General features: G+C 34.1%; 1 long non-coding RNA gene across 5 annotated transcripts in view; it reads left to right on the forward strand.

The window, feature by feature from the left end:
* Positions 1 to 19,003, forward strand: part of LOC119872280 — a 50,021-nt gene extending 31,018 nt beyond the window's left edge. For 2 of the 5 annotated variants that reach the window (XR_005361313.1, XR_005361310.1), the window contains one exon: positions 12,595 to 12,762. This is a non-coding gene — a long non-coding RNA (uncharacterized LOC119872280). The other 3 variants (XR_005361312.1, XR_005361311.1, XR_005361314.1) reach the window with 3 other exon arrangements.
* Positions 19,004 to 19,355: the final 352 nt, after the last annotated feature.

Raw genomic sequence — 19,355 nt, forward strand, 5'->3', positions numbered from 1 at the left:
ATGGGATCAAGCCCTATATTGGGCTCCACACTCAACAGGGAGTCTGCTTGAGATTCTCTCTCTCCCTCTCTGCTCCTCCCCCTCTTGTGTACATGTCCTCTCTCTCTTTCAAATAGATGAATAAATCTTAAAAAAAAAAGATTTCTGTATCTTGTAGTTAGCATTTTTTCAAGTATCTTTGGTGGTTGGCTATAATAGTGAAAGAGGTAGAGAGAGAAATGAGAATCATCATTTTCTTCCCATGTTTATTACTACTTACCATTTATTAATACTAGTATATTGCTTCTTGCTTATTTCTCATGAATGGCCTCCCAAATCATCATGACATTTTAGTCTCCTTTACACAAGTTTGAAAGATGAATACTCCTAAAAGTCCAGCTCCAACCATATCAAAACTTGCTCAAGCATCTGCAGTTTCCATTGCCTACCAAAGAAAGTATACACTAGTCTTGGTTAGACTCATGCTGTAGACTGTTTCCCTCATTTTTATTGTGTGTATGCCCTCATATCCAGAGCTGGATCAAGGTATGTGGCCACACACAAACTACTGTCCTTAATCTGACTTTATATTGTAAAAATATTCATAAATTTATTTAATGGGGCTGTAGTGAAATAGATTTTTTTAATACTTTAAGAATTTTTTAAAATTTAGGAAAATACAAAGAATAGTATAACAATACTTTTATTCCTCTATATAGAATTAAACATTGTTAATTTTTTAATCATATTTTAGATTTTTCTTAAAAGAGCCAAAACATTACTGTTTAAGCCTTAGGGACCTAAACCAACACCCCAGTTCAATTCAGCTTTCTAATTCTGCTGATGCTTCCTCTATGAAGAGTTTAATGTATCTTCTGTGTAAACAATTTTTAAAATACTTTTACTTACTTAAATATGGTATATGTTGTGTGATTTTAGTTTATGTGTATGATACCATATTGTATCTATCATTTGCAATTTTCCTTACTCATTATTTGAAATCTCTTCAATATAGATTGGAAATAAGTATAATTTATTTTTTTTTTTTTTAGCTGTTACATAGGCCCATGTCATGAATAGGTCACATTTTAATTGTCTAGTCCCCTACTGCTGGATACTTAGATTGTTTCCTGTTTTTACTGTTAAAAGCCATGCTGTAGTGAATGTCTTCATGTATCTTGGAACACAAGTATGAATTTCTTCAGGGGTGATTGGGTGGCTCAGTCAGTGGGGCATCTGCCTTCAGCTCAGGTCATGACCCCAGGGTCCTGGGATTGAGTGCTTCTCCCTATCCCTCAGCCTGCCACTCTGCCTGCTTGTGCTCTCTCTCTCTCTTTCCCTCTGTCAAATAAATAAAAAAAAACCTTAAAAAAAAGTTTCTTCTGGGTATCTTCTATGTGTTCATACTTTTTATTTTACCAAATACAGCCAAATTGCTGTCAGGAAAAAGTCTCTATTTCCTCCCATCTTCATAAAAAAATATTATTGGGTGGAAATAATATTATCTTGTTGTTTTTTAAAAATCTGCATTTCTCTACCTTCCAGATTGTGACTCTTTTTTCTAAAGTGGTTGGCCTTCTAATTTTCCTTCTCTATGAATTGACTGTTCATATCCTTTGCACATTTTTTGTTGTTGAATTGTTGATATTTTCCCTGTCTCCTTTTTTGAGCCTGAAAATATCTTTTTCCTATTACTATAAACTTTAGTGTCTAAATTGTTTTTTTCATTAAGCTATCTAAAATTTATGTCTAATCCAAATCCAAAGAACTAAACTCAATACTGAGTATCCTTATACATGGATGTGATGTGTTTCTTCATTTATTCAGATCTTTAAATATTTTCTTTAGTAAAGTTTTATAGTTTTCTGCACAATAGTCTTCTACATTTTTGGTTAGATTTTTTCCCCCTGGATATTTTATCGTTTTGTTCATATTGTGAATGAGAATTTAAAAATTACTATTTCTACTTTATTTACTTATAAATAAGAACATTATTGAATTTCATACATTGGATTCTCATATTCATATAGTTTTGGTTGCATCTCTCAGGATTTTTTTTTTTAAGAATTTATTTATTTATTCATGAAAGACAAAGAGAGTGAGAGAGGCAGAGGGAGAAGCAGGCTCCATGCAGGGAGCCTGATGTGGGATTTGATCCCGGGACTCCAGGACCACACCCTGGGCTGACGGCAGGCTAAGCTGCTGAGCCACCCAGGGATCCCCCCCTCACGATTTTCTATGAAGATGGTTATGGTTGTTTCTTCTTCTTCTTTTTTTTTTTTTTAAGGTTTTATTTATTTATTCATGAAAGACACAGAGAGAGTGGCAGAGACACAGACCGAGGGAGAAGCAGGCTCCACGCAGGGAACCCAACGTGGGACTCGATCCTGGGTCTCCAGGATCACACCCTGGACTGAAGGTGGCGCTAAACCTCTGAGCCACCCGACATGCCCATGGTTTTCAAATAATGACAATTTTGTCACTTTCATCATTATATTGTTATACTTGTCTTTTTACATTTGTTAGTGCCTTTAGCATAATATTGATTAAGAGCAATGCTAGTAGATGTCTTGGTACATTCCTGATGTTAATGGGAATACTTCTCATGTTTTCTAGAAATCATGATGCTTGATACTGAATTGTCTAGATATTTGTTAAAGTTCCTTTTATTTATTTTTTATTTTTTTTTTTATAAATTTTTATTTATTTATGATAGTCACAGAGAGAGAGAGAGAGAGAGGCAGAGACACAGGCAAAGTTCCTTTTAGAAACCAATTCTTTGTTCTTCAAGTTTTTCTCTTTTAAAAATCATGAATAGCTGGTGGAATATGTTAAATACCTTTCTGCATCTATGGAGATATTCAGAATTCTTTTAACTGGTTAATGTAGTGAACTGCTTTAATAGGGTTTCTTTTTTTTAATTTTTATTTATTTATGATAGTCACAGAGAGAGAGAGAGAGGCAGAGACACAGGCAGAGGGAGAAGCAGGCTCCATGCACTGGGAGCCCAATGTCGGATTCAATCCCGGGTCTCCAGGATCGCGCCCTGGGCCAAAGGCAGGTGCCAAACCGCTGCGCCACCCAGGGATCCCTAATAGGGTTTCTTTTTTGTTATTATTATAAGTTTTACTTTTTTATTATTATTGGTTTCTTCATTTCATTTGAAACTCAAGTATAGAATTCAATTAATAATTCTCCTTAATTGTGGATACCCTATTATCATTGGTGCATGACTCCTCCATTGGATCATTTTACTTATTTTTTATCTTACTATCCACAACCCTATTCCATTTATTCTATCCTCAAAGACTTTTGCTTTAAGGTGTTTATAATATATCCTGATAAAATAAAGTGTTATTTTTGTGTATGTCTTTGTGTTAATTTATATAAATGGTATTGTCAGTATTGTCTTATAGATCATACTTTGTTTCAGCTCTTTTCACTCTAAATATTTAAGATGTATTTTGTTGCTGCATATGCATATACTATATTACTTCTAAGTGTAGTACGGTATTTTAGATTCTGTATCCATTGCATTTGCTTATCTGTTATTCCCTTAAGGATGGACACCTAAAGTAACTTTCAACTTTCTGTAACTACAAAATAATTGTAAATATCCTCATGGTAAATATCCTCATGTAAGTTGCCTTTTGGTTTGTGTGTTAGTTTATACTCAGATGTGTGATTGTTGGAGCATAGGATAATATATATATATATATGGAATTCATTAGGTATTGTCAGATTATTTTCTGTGATACTGCTTCAGTTACACTCCTCCAGTAGATGATGAGATATCATTTCTTTACTTTCTTACCTACAACTGCTGTTACCTGATTTTTAATTTTTATTAATCTGATGGATGTTAAGGTTTACCTCAATATTACAATTAGTATTTCTCTAATTCTAGGGCATTTCTCTGATTTCTACACCTATTTGCCTTTGAACTTCCTTTAAATGATTTGCTTACTTAAATCCTTTGCCTGTTTTTCTATTGAGATTCCCTGTCTTTTTGTTATTCATTTGCAGCTGTTCTGATGCATGCCAAGTATTGAGCTAGTTTTCCTAACACTATCTGGACATTAGTTGTGGTGTGACTTTACTTTTCTGATAGCTCTAAAAAGAATTGTTGATTTTCAGTTATTTAGCTTTTTTCTTGTTGTGAGGATGGGATGATAACCCCTAAGCTCTTTACATGTGAGACCAGTGCTGTTGACTTTTTATAGATTGACTTTGTGTTTGGTAACTTTGCAGAACTTTCCTACTGGTTTTAATTATTGTTAATTCTAATTGTCATTAGATTTTCTATGTCACTTTCAAGTAATTACAGTTTTGTATGTTTCTTTCCAGTTATTGTATCTTCTATTTTATTTTATTTTATTTATTTATTTTTTAAATTTTTATTTATTTATTCATAGAGATGCAGAGAGAGAGAGAGAGAGAGAGAGAGAGGCAGAGACACAGGCAGAGGGAGAGGCAGGCTCCATACAGGGAGCCTGACGTGGGACTCGATCCAGGGTCTCCAGGATCACGCCCTGGGCTGCAGGCGGCGCTAAACCGCTGCGCCACCGGGGCTGCCCCTATTTTATTTTATTTTATTTTATTTTATTTTATTTTATTTTATTTTATTATTTATTTTATTTTATTTTATTTTATTTTATTTTATTTTATTTTATTATTTTATATTTTATTTTATTTTATTTTATTTTATTTATTATTTTATTTTATTTATTTTATTTTATATTTATTTTATTTTATATTTATTTTATTTTATATTTTATTATTTTATTTTATTATTTTATTTTATTTTATTTTTTTATTTTATTTTATTTATTTTATTTTATTATTTTATTTTATTATTTTATTTTTTTTATTTATTCATGAGAGACAGAGAGGGAGGCAGAGACATAGGCAGAGGGAGAAGCAGGCTCCTCCTCACAGGGAGCCTAATGCAGAGCTTGATTCTGGAACCCAGGGATCATGCCCTGAGCCAAAGTCAGTCAACTGCTGAGCTACCCAGACGTCCCTCCAGTTATTGTATCTTCTATTCTCTTTTTTTTTTTTCTTACTGCATAGGAATCTTTGCTAAGTGACTGCTAAAGTTCTATGAATCATTTCTCAGTATAGTGGTCATTTAGATAAGAACAAGTTATCTACTGACCCTTTGAGATTTTCATGGTTAAAATAATTTTTAAATGATTTATAGGCTCTTAAGTGATTTATTTTCTTAGGAATTTAGAATTTTCCGTCTCTGGTGTCAAATTTCATATCTCTACTTGAAGATTTAAAACCTCTTTTTAATTTTGAATGACCAGAATTTAGACATTAAGGTTCACAAAGTTTTCATTTTTAATGAGAATGGTTGAATTATTATATACTTGCATGCATGTATTGAGATGATAATTTTTCTTTTTAATGTATTAATGTGAATTTTGTTGATTTTCTAATATTAAACCACCTTTGGATTCTTGGCATAAATTCAACTTGGTCATAATACATTTCTTTAAAAGTTATTAAAATGTATTTTGTTTATTTTTATTATATGTTATTTTTATATATTCTTCTGGATTTGACTTGCTAATGTTTTATGATTTTTTTCACTGACTTTTTCAGATATATAAAATGCTTCCTTTCAGACATTCAAAGAGTTTTTAAAATCTTTCTGCTTATAAACAAAGGATTTTCTTTTTCTTCTTCTTCTTTTTTTTAAATAGATTTTATTTATTTACTTGACAAAGAGAGAGCACAAGCAGGAGGTGTTGCAGACAGAGGGAGAGGGAGAAGCAGGCTCTCCACAGATCAGAGCCCTGGTGCAGGGCTCCATCCCAGGACGCTGGGATCATGAACTGAGCTGAAGGCAGACACCCAACTGAGCCATCAGATGCCCCACAAAGGATTTTCTTGCAATATAACAGTCGCTCTTTGTCTTTCTCAGAAAAAAAAAAAAATCACACTATTACTGTATTAATAGCTGAATTTACATTTTACTACAAAATTGTATGTTTCACAGTTAAATTCCTGAAAGGCTGTGTGTTGATTCAGATCACCACTATTAAGTGGTTAGTTCTCATATCAAATCCTCACAATACCATGTGCATATCATATTTTTGTGGATATTTTTTGATGTCACAGGCCAAATTTGGATTTCTTTGAAGGTATGAAAATAATTACTGATTTTTTTTTCTTTTATCCCCCCCTATGCTGTACCTTTTATTCCCATCACTTGCTCCATACCTGGAAGCCTGTACCTCCCACTCCCCTTTATCCATTTTTCCCATCTCCCTATTCCCCATATTCATTAATTTGCTTAATAAATATTTATTGAATATATGCTATGTATCTAGTACTATTCTAGAAGCTGAGGATACAACATTGAAAAAAAAAAAAAAATCCCTGCCCTGATGGTGCATTATGGTGATGATACTCTTAGGACCTAATAATGTATCAGAATATAAATAGGACTTTACAGTGACATTTCACAATTCATACAAAGTAGCATTCTTTCTATCTAATAGTCATTTCATACCTAGGATCAAAACTTTGATATATCACTGTTAATTAATAATAAAAAACAGATTTGACCTCCTTACTGTATTAGACCTTTCTAATTGAAAAATTTTTATTGTTCATTTTGATGATAGTTATGTAAACATAAAGTATTCATTCATAAGCAAGAATGAAGCCTAAATAATTCTACCACAAAATTACATTTGTTGTAGATATATAAATATTTTTATATGGCTTGGATAAATTCTGATTTTGTTAATATACCAAATGAATTTGTAGCATATTGAAAATGTTTCTTAAAATATCTTCAAGTAAAATACCTTCAAGTACATTTTCTTTTTTTATTGAGTTAATAAACGGATTTTTCAGAGAGGAAATAGTATATTCATCTTGCTTTACATTTAGCAAGTAATTAGTATTAATGAACTCAAGTAGGAAGTTTACAACTTTTGTACAAAGAGTTTGTCATAGTGTAGCAAATTCTAAATAAATGTTAACCAAGTATATGTAACATTAGATTTTATTTCTAATGCACTTACTAGTTTAAAATATAGATAAAATCAAAGCTAATCCCCAAATTGCCAAACTGGTTGCAGTAATCGTGATGCCCAGAGCAGGGACACTGGAGTCCTGTGGAGGAATAAACTTGATTGCTTGTGCAATATTAGAAACCTCTGAAGTGACATTAGCTTCATGGATGGCTTGAATTGCAATATAGAATTTGGTACCATTTTCTATTTTAAAAGGTTCTAGTTTAAATTCAAAATGTTCTATTGAGCCAGCCTCCTTAGGTATCAGACTGGAAGTGTTCACTAAAAGCAGCATTGTCAAAATCTTCTCGGAGATCCAGGAAACACTTACTTATTCTTATAATGTAGCTGTTGGCTGGAAAACAAATAGATACTTCATGTATATTAAAATCACTAGGATGCCTTAGTACCACTATATTGTCTTCTATTTAGAGGCCTATCAAAAATGCCAGTAGGATTTGGACATGGTAATGACAGATGTGGGTTTTATCTGGTTATTCCATCTTTATTTTAAGAACAAATATGCAGGCAGGTTTTTTTTTTTTTTCAAAGATTTTGTTTATTTATTCATGAGAGACAGATGAGAGAGAGGCAGAGACACAGGAAGAGGGAGAAGCAGGCTCCACACAGGGAGCCCAAAGCGGAACTCGATCCCAGGACTCCAGAATCACGCCCTGGGCTGAAGGCAGGCGCCAAACCGCTGAGCCACCCAGCGATCCCAGCAGTTTTTTATCTAGTTATCTAATCACAAAAAAAAATTAATTCAAAATCATATAGTACTAGGGATGCCTGGGTGGCTGAGTGGTTGAGCATCTGCCTTCCACTCAGGGAGTGATCCCAGAGTTCCAGGATCAAGTCCCACATCGGGCTCCCTTCATGGAGCCTGCTTTTCCCTCTGTTTGTCTCTGCCTCTCTCTGTGTCTCTCATGAAAAAATGAAATATTTTAAAAAATCATATAGTACTAAAAAACATGAAATATAGATTTTTTTAGCAATAGAAATGTAAAGAGCTGAATCTACTTTTAGAACAAGGAACACAATAACTTTCAAGTATAGGAAAGACATTTAGTACCCCACATCTGTATTATTTCTCGTTAAGCTGAGAGGGAGTAATAGGAGGGGGGAGTAAGAGATCAGTAGAGTGAGAGACAGGGATAAGGATAAAGGAAAAAAGGAAGCAGAGAGGCTAGAATGTATACTAATTAAAGTGTGCTGAAGAGCTAGGGAGACTTTGATTAGTACCTTAATTCTACACTTTCTAGCTGTGTAACAAAGAAAAATATATTTCACCCTTTTTACCTTTTCTTTCTATAAATTGGAGATTCAGTCATTCAATTCATTCAACAAATACTTATTGAATGCCTACTAGTTGAGTGTTGAGAATTATATATGATAATATATGAAAAGTGTTTATTTTTTATTTTTTTAAAGTTTTTATTTATTTATTCATGAGAGACACAGAGGCAGAGAGAGAAGCAGGCTCCATGCAAAGAGCCCGATGTGGGACTTGATCCCGGGACTCCAGAATCATGCCCTGGGCTGAAGGTAGGTGCTAAACCACTGAGCCACACAGGCATCCCATGAAAAGTGTTTAGTAAAATGTCTGGGGCCTAAATACTTGAAATGTTAGTTATTAAAACTGTTATTTTGTCAAGAAAAGAAAGGAAGATGTGGACACAATTTTTTTTATTCCAAAATGCTTTTAGAGATCTACTAGAGCCATCAATATAAAAATATATTCTCACATTCTGAAATACTATGAGCGATAAAACATCAGAAGTTTTTTGGGGGGGCAGCCCCAGTGGCTCAGCGGTTTAGCGCCGCCTTCAGCCCAGGGCATGATCCTGGAGACAGGGGATTGAGTCCCACGTCAGGTTCCCTGCATGGAGCCTGCTTCTCCCTCTACCTGTGTCTCTGCCTCTCTCTCTCTCTCTGTGTCTCTCATGAATAAATAAAGAAAACCTTAAAAAAACAAAAAAAAATTTTTTAAGTGAAGACTAATTTTTCGTGAAATGTTGAAAGTGTTTAAAGTGTGTGATGAATAACCTTAATTTAGTGGTTTTAAAAAAATTCAGACCCTCTGCCTTAATCTAGTTTTTCAATAATAGGCCTTATCCACTTTATTACCCTTCACACACATTTAGGTGTGATCATCTATCTATCTTTTATCTATCATCTATCCTTTATTTTAATTTAGATATGTATATATATATATTTTTTTTAACTTAGATATATTATTGTGAAGTTTTGCTTTTTTGACCTTGTTCATATTGTTTGATTCCTTCTCTTCCTGACTCCCTAAATGTGCCTCCCTCACCCTATTTATGCAAATTGTACTCATTCTTCAAGACACAACAGGAAGCCCAACATCTTCATGAAGACTTGTTCACATATTTCATCCACTATGATGACTCTCTGTGATGAACTCCTATTGCATGGGATAGAGTTTTCTAGATTATTTTATGGAGGTTAATTTATTTCTCCAATTAGATCAGATTCTTAAGGACAAAGGATATGTTTTATTTTCATTTTGTATCAACTAGAGTATCTGGCACTGTGTTGGGTTTGCATTGGACTCCTTTACTTGTTGATGAACAATACAATTATTAAGTTGGTGCCCAAAGTGATAGTATCATAGAATTATAAAATATTAGAATTGCATCTACTTGTTTTAATATTTTTAGGTCCTGGTAATTCTCATATTTGACAGGTATGGAAATTGGGTCCTTAAGAATTTAAGAACTTCATTGGAGATTATATAGATATTTATTCTTTGAGATACTGCTACTACCTTCTTTTGCAATGCTTGATGGTAGCACTTGATATCGACTACAACTTCTTTTCATTTGTCACAAGGAAAAGGAGATTAGATCCCACCTAGTTTTATGCATTTGTGCTTAAACATAGTGAAGTTCTTTCTCTCCTAGGGTCCAGATGTAATGCAATCTTTCTTTTTTTAGTTCCTATAATTGACATGAGGGCATTAATTATGAACCCAATCTTGAACTAAAGGCATGATCTTGACTGAATTGAATTCAGAATTAAGCATTTGGTCAGGTAATTTTATTTGTGGCTTTTTTTGTGGAGGGATTTTTGTTGTTGTTGTTCTTCTGCCGTATTTTTAAGGATCATAGCATGAAAAAAATCATGTATTTCAGAAGTTGTCATGATAAGAGTTTTCAACATTGAAGTACAAAAGAGCTCTTTGTAGGTATTCTATGGGGTTTTTTTTGGTTTTAGAATTATTTTTTCCTTTTATAATATAAAAAAATACAGCTTTGAAAAATGTAATACAGGAAATGAAAGATTAAAAAGCGTCATTTCTTTTGAGAATGTGTGAGGTTTATTGTAACCCAGGAGAAAGAGTACTGAACATTGGGCTTTTCAGCTCTGACAAGCCCTGAGATATTGTATATATCGATATCGATATCAATATTGCATATTGCTTTCATTTTCCCTCTTTAAGAGAAAATAGCAAGATTGGCTTTATCTCAAAAGAATCTACTAGTCTAGCACAATGTTGGAATACGATAGGCATTCAATAAATAGTAGTTAAATTCAGTTTAAGGTATAGATAAAGTGACTCGACTTTTTAGAACCAGGGCAATTTCTTACAAGGAACTTGCAATGAATGAGATATTTCAGCCTTGAACTTTATTCAAACTCCATGGCCAAATCTCTTCAACTAGTGAGTTTCTCTTCATGTGATCCTCTCTCTCTGTGGGACACCTTCACTTAACTTGGCTAACTCCTTTCATTCTTTAAAACTTAGGTCAGGGATAGTCTTCCCAGGGAAGCTTTTTGAGATATATCTTGTGATCTTAACCCCTGACCAAAAATTTGTGGCCTTCCCCTGTGGCCTTCCAATGGCTGCCATTGTTGTGCTTACAACTAATCTCATCACATTCTGTACAATTGTGTGTTTATTTGCAGAAGATGGCTTCTGCACTCAACTGACTGTGAGAATAGAGATTATTTCTTAGGAACCTAATAGTGTTTGAAAATTCAACAAAAGATAATGAATGAATGAAATTGTACAGGTACAGAAACACTTAGAAAAACTTCTTTGTTAGAAGAGAATGCAATAGAAAGCTGTTAACTCATTCTTCTCAAAGTCATTTCTAAGATGGTTCATATTGTAAGTGGCAGTTTGGCACAACATAATTGACAAGAGTGGGTTAGATTTCTAAGTTATTAAATATAGAAATATATTTATATATTCCAAGTTCATCTCTTGGAACTTCAGTTTTTACATCTAAGAGTAGGTGAGTAATGGCCCATAGTAAATGCTTCATACCTGTTATTTATAAGTAGGGCATTAGAAAATTCCTAGCAAATGAAAGCCAAAGAGATTTCTTTTATATATTTTAAAACATAATATGAAACTTACCTTTTCCTTTATCAAGGACTTTGCCAGGGGCAGTCCATGATAGTTGTATGTGATCTTCTTTAACCTTAGCCTCAAGGTCTGTGATTTTGCCAGGTGGGAACACGTGGGTATGACTACCAGCAGGAGGAGCTCCTGATACAGTAAATGACCCTCCAGAGGTTAGTCGGCTGAAGTCTTCTATTTCAGCCTCTGCCTTGTCATCTTTGACTTCAGGCCTGGGTGGGTTCAGTATAATTTTACCTACCAAAAAAAGTAGTTTTATGACCTTTCATGGTGCTATGCCTGTTCTTTATCTTGTAATCTTATCTTGCAGCTGTAGAGGGGTTAATATTGATTGTGGACATTGAAAAAGTAACAGCCTTTAGTAGAAAATCTTGTTTTGTTAGTGTCATTTTAAAATTGATGAGGAGACATTATGCAATGTTAAAACTATCTCAACATAACTGTCTTTATTACTTAACTGTAAATTTCTTTGAGGACAAGTAATGTATCTTATTTATCTTAGTAGCTATAGCTTTTAGCACAATGCTTCCCACATAGGGAGGTGCTCAGTAATTTTTTTTTATGTAAATGAAATGAAGTGAGGAGGATGTAAACAAAATATGTTGGAAGCATAGTCCTGTGTTTAAGTTTATTAACATGATTATGGTTTTGAAATATGCAGATGATTATATAACTGTATACTTATATTTTCCATAGTATTTAATATTTTCAGTGCTTGCCACATGTAACTTACCTAAACAGATGACGCATTTCTATTTTAATGCCACTTACCATTTTCAACGTAGCCTGGTATATACAGAGCTTTGTTCTGCTGTTGTCTTAAACTTAGTCTAGCCATGTTGTTTTTCGCCTGGGCATGTACTTTTAAACTGTATCTACCATTTCCATGGTAATCTGTAAAATATCTTGAGTAGATGCCATCATTCTTCACAGTATCAGCGCCTAAATATTATAATATAATAACTAACCATTCAAAAGAGTAACAGTGACAGTCCTAACTATTCATGAGCACTAGTGTTGGCAGTCATTTTGGGAGTGAGTATAGATAGCACAGTGGTTTAAGTACATGAATCTCAGAATCAGACTTCTTGGTTCAGAGCCTGGCTTGGCTGCTTGCTAACCTTTGACCTTGGAAAAGTAATTCGTGGTAAGCATTCAGTTAACATTAACTATTATTATTTTTTAAAGGAATCTTAACAAAATGAAGAAAATGTAACTAAACTAGAAGATGCAGATGCAAAACGCTGACACTAATGAAAATAGAGAAAAATTATACTCCATTTCCATGAGGAAGGTAAAATTGTTCATAAAATTTAAAGAAGATAAATGTGCTCATATTTATGTATAGTCAAGATAACAGAGTAAAAAGTATTAAAAACATTAAAATAAACATTTATTTACTTAAAAATAAATTTATTTGCAATGTAGTAAATATTGATTTCTATGTTATATGACTATAGCAGGATTTTAGGTTAAGTGGAAATTGATGCAGATTCTTATTACCTGCACCATTGTCCCAGAGCTCCAGTATTACTTGATGTCCATCTTCAGTTTCTATAATGGCTGTTACATTGATTCCCAAAACAGGCAAAAACCCTTGACTGACTTGTGCATAAACAATCATTGGGCTAGGGTAATGTGTTGTACTTTGGCTCATGTGAGCAGTTGCAATTACTGGGAGTGTGGTAGGACTTCTTGCTCGAGTAGTCACTGTCACCGTTAGCATTTGAGAGTTGGCATGTTTATTTAGAAGAGTATAAGTCCAAGTACCTGTCTGAAAATTGAACATATCTATTTGAGAGCTTTTATAATATTTTCTTATTCTTGTTTTGAATACAAAATTATTTAGAAATTTAAGCAGAGTAATAGTAATGATTTTTACTATTCAATTATATAAGCTAGTAAATAGCATGACTATAAATCTCTATTGTACTTGGCTTTTAAAAAAGACTTATTTATTTATTTTGAGGGAGAATGAGACTGAGAAAGAGCGGGAGTGGGGGAGGAGCAGAGAGAAGGACAGAGGGAGAGATTCTTTTTTTTTTAATTAAAAAAAATTTTTTTAAAGATTTTTATTTATTCACAAGACACACACACACACACACACACACACACACACACACAGAGGCAGAGACACAGGCAGAGGGAGAAGCAGGCTCCATGCAGGGAGCCCGAAGTGGGACTTGATCCCAGGTCTCCAGGATCACGCCCTGGGCCAAAGGTGGTGCTAAACCACTGAGCCACTGGGGCTGCCCGAGGGAGAGATTCTTTTTTTTTTTTTTTTTAAGATTTTATTTATTTAATCATGAGAGACATGGAGGGAGAGAGGCAGAGACACAGGCAGAGGGAAAAGCAGGCTCCATGCAGGGAGCCCGACATGGGACTCGGCTCGGAGACTCGATCTGGGGACTCCAGGATCATGCCCTGGCCAAAGGCAGGCGCTAAACCACTGCGCCACCCAAGGATCCCTGGAGGGAGAGATTCTTAAATGGATTCCTCGCTGAGCACAGAGCCCAACATGAAGCTCCATCTCAGGACCCCCAAATCATGACCTGAGCCAAAATCAAGAGTTGGATGTTTAACTGATGCCACCCAGGTACTCGTCTTGTTTTTTTTTTTTTTTTTTTCTTAAATGACAGATAATCTGTTGTTGCTTTAATATTGACAGTGTAGGGCAGCCTGGGTGGCTCAGCAGTTTAGCGCTGCCTTCAGCCCAGGGCGTGATACTGCAGTCCTGGGATCGAGTCCCACGTCAGGTTCCCTGCATGGAGCCTGTTTCTCCCTCCCTCTGCCTCTCTCAGTGTCTCATGAATAAATAAAAATAAAATCTTTAAAAAATACATTGACAATGTAGTAGATGTTACCTTCCCCCCTCTAAATTGATAGATAAATCACGGTGAAAATAAAAGAATATTCTTACCTCTGCAGTCCCTGGTATTTGAAGTCGAGCAGACCGAATATTTAGTTTATTTTCTTTGAAATCTGAGGTTTTATATTTTGTTCCTTTTGGATCTTGGAGAATAATTTCTGGCTTTTGTATTGTCCATGTGACAACAAAGAAAGTGTCATTTCCAATTGTACTATCCACAGGCACTGTACCATTTATCCATTTCTTCCCTGTAACATTCAAGGCTTTACTTTCCAACTGTTATATAAATAAAACAAAGAACACAGAACCATTTTGTAATTATAGTTAATAAAATTTCAAAGTTTTGTCAGTTCAGAGTAATTCTAAATTTATGTCTAAGATTTCAATAAAATAAGAATTCTTTTGAAGAATTTTCCAAATAAAATCACTTATAATTACAAAGAAGAGATAAATGAAAAGATGGCTACAAGTGTCACAGAAAAGAAAATTCAATAAGAAATATTTTCAGGCAAAAGAGTTTTTTATTAGAAAAAGAAATGCCTTTTTAGGATAATGGAAATTTATCATAAATGTGGAAGGCAAATAATTTTTCTGAGATACCAACCTGAATAGCCTGCTGCGTGATGCTGCCGCTTCTAGATGAAATTCTACTGAAAGCATCAATAAGGCCATTTATGTCTTTATTGGCATAAAAACGATGTCCTCCTAAAATGGAATTATATTTACTTTTATAATACTAATTCTAATTGGGAAAATCATACTTGTTCTTGTGCTCTTATCAATATAAATTTGAAGAAAACCAAGAACTGGCAAATATTATTGTTTTTATATCAATCATTAGATATAAGGGCCTACCACATTAGTAAAGCTGATCTAACAACTAAATAATGTTATAAAAATGAAATTTAAGATAATTTTTTGAAACAGCTGCTTATTTTTAGTTGTGTTTAAGGCATGCCAAAACAATTTAGGGAATAACAGTCTAGAATTAATTAGAAAATAAATGAGAAAATAAATAATATATGAGTTAACAAAGAGAGAAATTACATAGTTGTAAGGAATAGAAAAGGATGGGGGGGCCCAGGTGGCTCAGTCGGTTAGGTATCTGACTCTTGATTTTGGCTTGGGTTATAACCTCAGAGTCAGGAGATCCAGCCCCTCCATGGGCTCTGTGTTGGGTGTGGAGCCTGCTTACGATTCTCTCCTCTCTCTCCTTCTCCCCCTACCCCACCATGCTAACATGCACACCCATGCTCTCTTTCTCTAAAAAGAAAAGGAATGAAAAAGGATAGATTGCTGGGTGCAAGAATTGGTAAGCAGGGCTTTAATTACTGCCTTGAGCAAATTGTTTGTACTTCTGTAGGTTTCCATTTCTTCTATGAATTAGTGCTATCTGAATCTTGACTGTAGGATTGAACAGGACAAATATGAGCAAGAATTTTGGAGTTGGGCAGCCCCTGTGATGCAGCGGTTTAGCGCCGCCTGCAGCCTGGGGTGTGATCCTGGAGGCCCAGGATCGAGTCCCACGTCGGGCTCCCTGCATGGAGCCTGCTTCTCCCTCTGCCTGTGTCTCTGCCCCAATCTCTCTCTCTCTCTCTCTCTGTGTGTGTGTGTGTGTGTCTCTATGAATAAATAAATAAAATCTTAAAAAAAAAAAAAGAATTTTGGAGTTGAGAAAGTCATTAGTAGCCATGGAGAAAGAAGTTTCAATTTGGTGGTATTGGTAGAAAGTGATGAGAAATGAATGAAGATGGAGAATATTGACTAATATTAGAAGAAGCTGACATAGGTAGAAATGCAGGAAGTTGGGGGAGAGGAGAGATTAATTTGAACGACAAGGAAGGGACAAGATTAATTTTTAGGATAGGAAATTTTTGAGCAGTTTTATGGCTTAACGAGAGAGAGCTTGGAAATGGGAAAGACTAAAAATATATTTTCTATTCAAACTATTTTCCAAAGGTTTACCTGTCATATTTGACAGAATCTCCAGTTCTTTGGCAGCAGAAGGTCCCAGAGCAATGGTGTGGATGACTGAACCACTTTTCTTTACCTCCTCGAAGCATAAGCTTATGTTATCATCTTCCCCATCTGTTAGTAATATAATTTCAGAACCAGAAGTATTCTGGTTACTGTGGATAATTGCCTGGTAGTGAAAAAGATTATTAATATAAAATATCATATCTTAATAAATTTAAAATAAAAATAAACCTACTCTTTAGTCTTGGAGAAGTCTTTAGGCCTCTGCTTCAGAGTAGGCTAAAGGAAACTTTTTGTATTGTCATTCCAGGCTGAGTTGGCATGGAATTTAATGTAATGTACAATGGCCTTGGAGGTTTTTAAAGACAGTGTTAACAGTGCTTCTAATTCTTTCAAATATATTCATGCTACCCAAGAGAGAAGGAAGAAAAAAAACACTTAGAACAATGCCTAGCATATAGTAAGTACTAAGTGCATGTTAGTTATTATTATCCCGGGAGATGCTTGAGGTAAAGGCAAAAGACTCAAGCAGTTTTGGCAATACTAGACAGCATTTGCAAAGTCATGACTAAAGGCAGATATGCCAAGTTAAATGATGTGCCTTTTTATGTATTTTAGTTGATCATCGAAGAATCTGAGAATTTCCTGGAAAAAATCATTGACCTGCCGTAAAGTAGGAAGTTTATAAATTTACCAAGTATTATAGTTTTTTTGTACCTTTCTGACTTCTGTCAAGAGTATTGGCTAAAAATCCTTGGTCAAACAAATTGAGAGTAAAGTTTCCCTCTGCCATTTGCTAAATATAATATCTAGTGTTTAGTATATCCCTGCACCCATATATAATAGAGTTCTGTAAATAGCCCAGTGTAGTGATTAGCTTTTTGGATTTTGGAATAAGAAAGACAAGGTTTTGAATCCTACCTAGATTTACCAACTACTTTATGATCTTAAGAATGATATTTGATTACTCTGAAACTCAATTTCCTTTTGTGCAAAATGGATATAATAATAATACATGACTAAAAGAGTAATGGTAAGGTAAACAAGATCATACATGTACTTAACACAGGCAGTAATGTAGTATATGATCAATAAATTTTAGCTGTTATGATTGTGCAAGTAAAATGCTTATATGTTGCTATGGTTTCATTTTAAAAGTAATTAAGAGGTATTTATAATTTTGTGACTTGACAATCTGTTCAGCAATAGACTCAGGTCAAAATATCATAAGATATATATCAAAATATATTAAGAAGAACATATGAACCAATATGTTCAAACATTAAGACATATTTCTAAGATTTAGTACTATCATATTTTAGAAGCAAATAGACATCTATAAGAATTATGTTTATTATAATAGAAGTCCTTTCTTGAGCACTTATAATTCTCACAAATGAAATAGGTACTGTTGTTTTCCACATTTCCTTAGTTGAGTAAACTGAGACTTTGAGTTGATAACTTACCCAAGGTCATTTTGCTAATAAATAATAGAGCCAGAATCTCAGGTTTACCTGAATTCAGAGCCTGCGTGCTTCCTTAAACCAATATGCTTTATAAAAAATAGACTCCACAAGAAAGCTAAGAGATGGTATTAATTAAAGACCTGAGAAAAGGGTGATAATTTCCACTTTTTTAGCTGAAGCAATAGGAGGGTCAGTGAAGGAAAGCAGTTTTCTGTATTTGTGACTTAAAAATTGTCAATAAATAGGCTTAAACAGAAGCTATCTTAAAGGTTGGAAGAAATTCAAATGCATACCATTAGGCAGGTTAATGTAATGCTCAAAATAAAATATTGTTCCCAATATTTTATTTCAAAATTTTTATTTCACTAAACTTCCACCTAATGTGTCTTGGGTTTGGTACTATACTGCTTGAGGAACTACGTCTATCTTTGTGATTTTTAATTGTCAGTTTAACTTGAACTAGGGTTTTCTTTATAACATAGAAATAGTACTAAATTTCCCTCTTCCGCAGTCTCCTCTACAGCATTATTGTCTACTCATAGTAGTTCAGACTGTGGAAATGATAAAGAAATGGAGAGCTCCTCAATAAAATCACAGTGATTACATGCACACTGGATTTTTCTTCCCTTACTTAACTACTCCCAATGCAATTTAATGCCTGAAGAGTATGTTGAGGGAATAACTACATTCAGAGAGGCTCCAGCTCTAAATAACAGACAGTTGGGGAGTCTTTTAAAAATGTATATTATTTAGATACGGGACCTATGAGCTCATGACCCTTGTTCAAAGATAATGGAGTAAAAATAAAAGCAATGGTAAAAAACAAATGACATTTAGAAAAGCATTTTTATTTTACCTGGAATCCTGCCCTGAGACCACTGCAAATTGAAGTTCCACCACCGGCTGCTTGAGGCAGGTTTGCAAGGATCTTTTCATAAGCATTATGATCAGTTATTTCTGTTAGGTAATTTTGGATTGTAGCAGAACTTTCAAATGTGACCATACCAGTCAAGGATCCCTTTTCAATAATTTGAATCAAGAACAGTTCTGCTGCTTGATTCATTTGAAAGAGACGGTCTTCCTGCAAGAAAAAGATGTCTGAACAATTCCTGAGTCTCCTCAAATCTTGACAGATTAGTGAAAGACCAAGTTGTTCGTGAGCGAGAGATCATGATAGTAATTGATTACCATATTTTAGAATTTGATTCCTTTATTTTATTTAAAAGAAATAATATTAAAGAAAAAATTTGAAAATCAGTCATGTTATACTTAGTAAAGTCTTAAAAATCTGGGGCACCTGCGTGGCTCAGTAGTTGAGTATCTGCCTTTGGCTCAGGTCCTGGGATCGAGTTCTGCATTGGGCTCTCCCCTCAGGGAGCCTGCTTCTCTTTCTCCCTATGTCTCTGCTTCTCTCATGTGTCTCTCATGAATAAATAAATAAAATAAAACAATCTATGCCTTTTTATTTAAGTTTTATTCAGGAATTTCTACTAAGAAAATAATTTAAAATGCATACAGAAATGTACATTGCAACCTAATTTTTGTAACAAGTTGAAAACTCTAAACAGGGTTGACTAAATTATAATATGTGCATATGATACCACCATTAAAAATTACATCACGAAATCATTTTTTTT

The sequence above is a fragment of the Canis lupus genome, chromosome 6 (assembly GCF_011100685.1).
Source record: "Canis lupus familiaris isolate Mischka breed German Shepherd chromosome 6, alternate assembly UU_Cfam_GSD_1.0, whole genome shotgun sequence".
Lineage (NCBI taxonomy): Eukaryota > Metazoa > Chordata > Mammalia > Carnivora > Canidae > Canis > Canis lupus.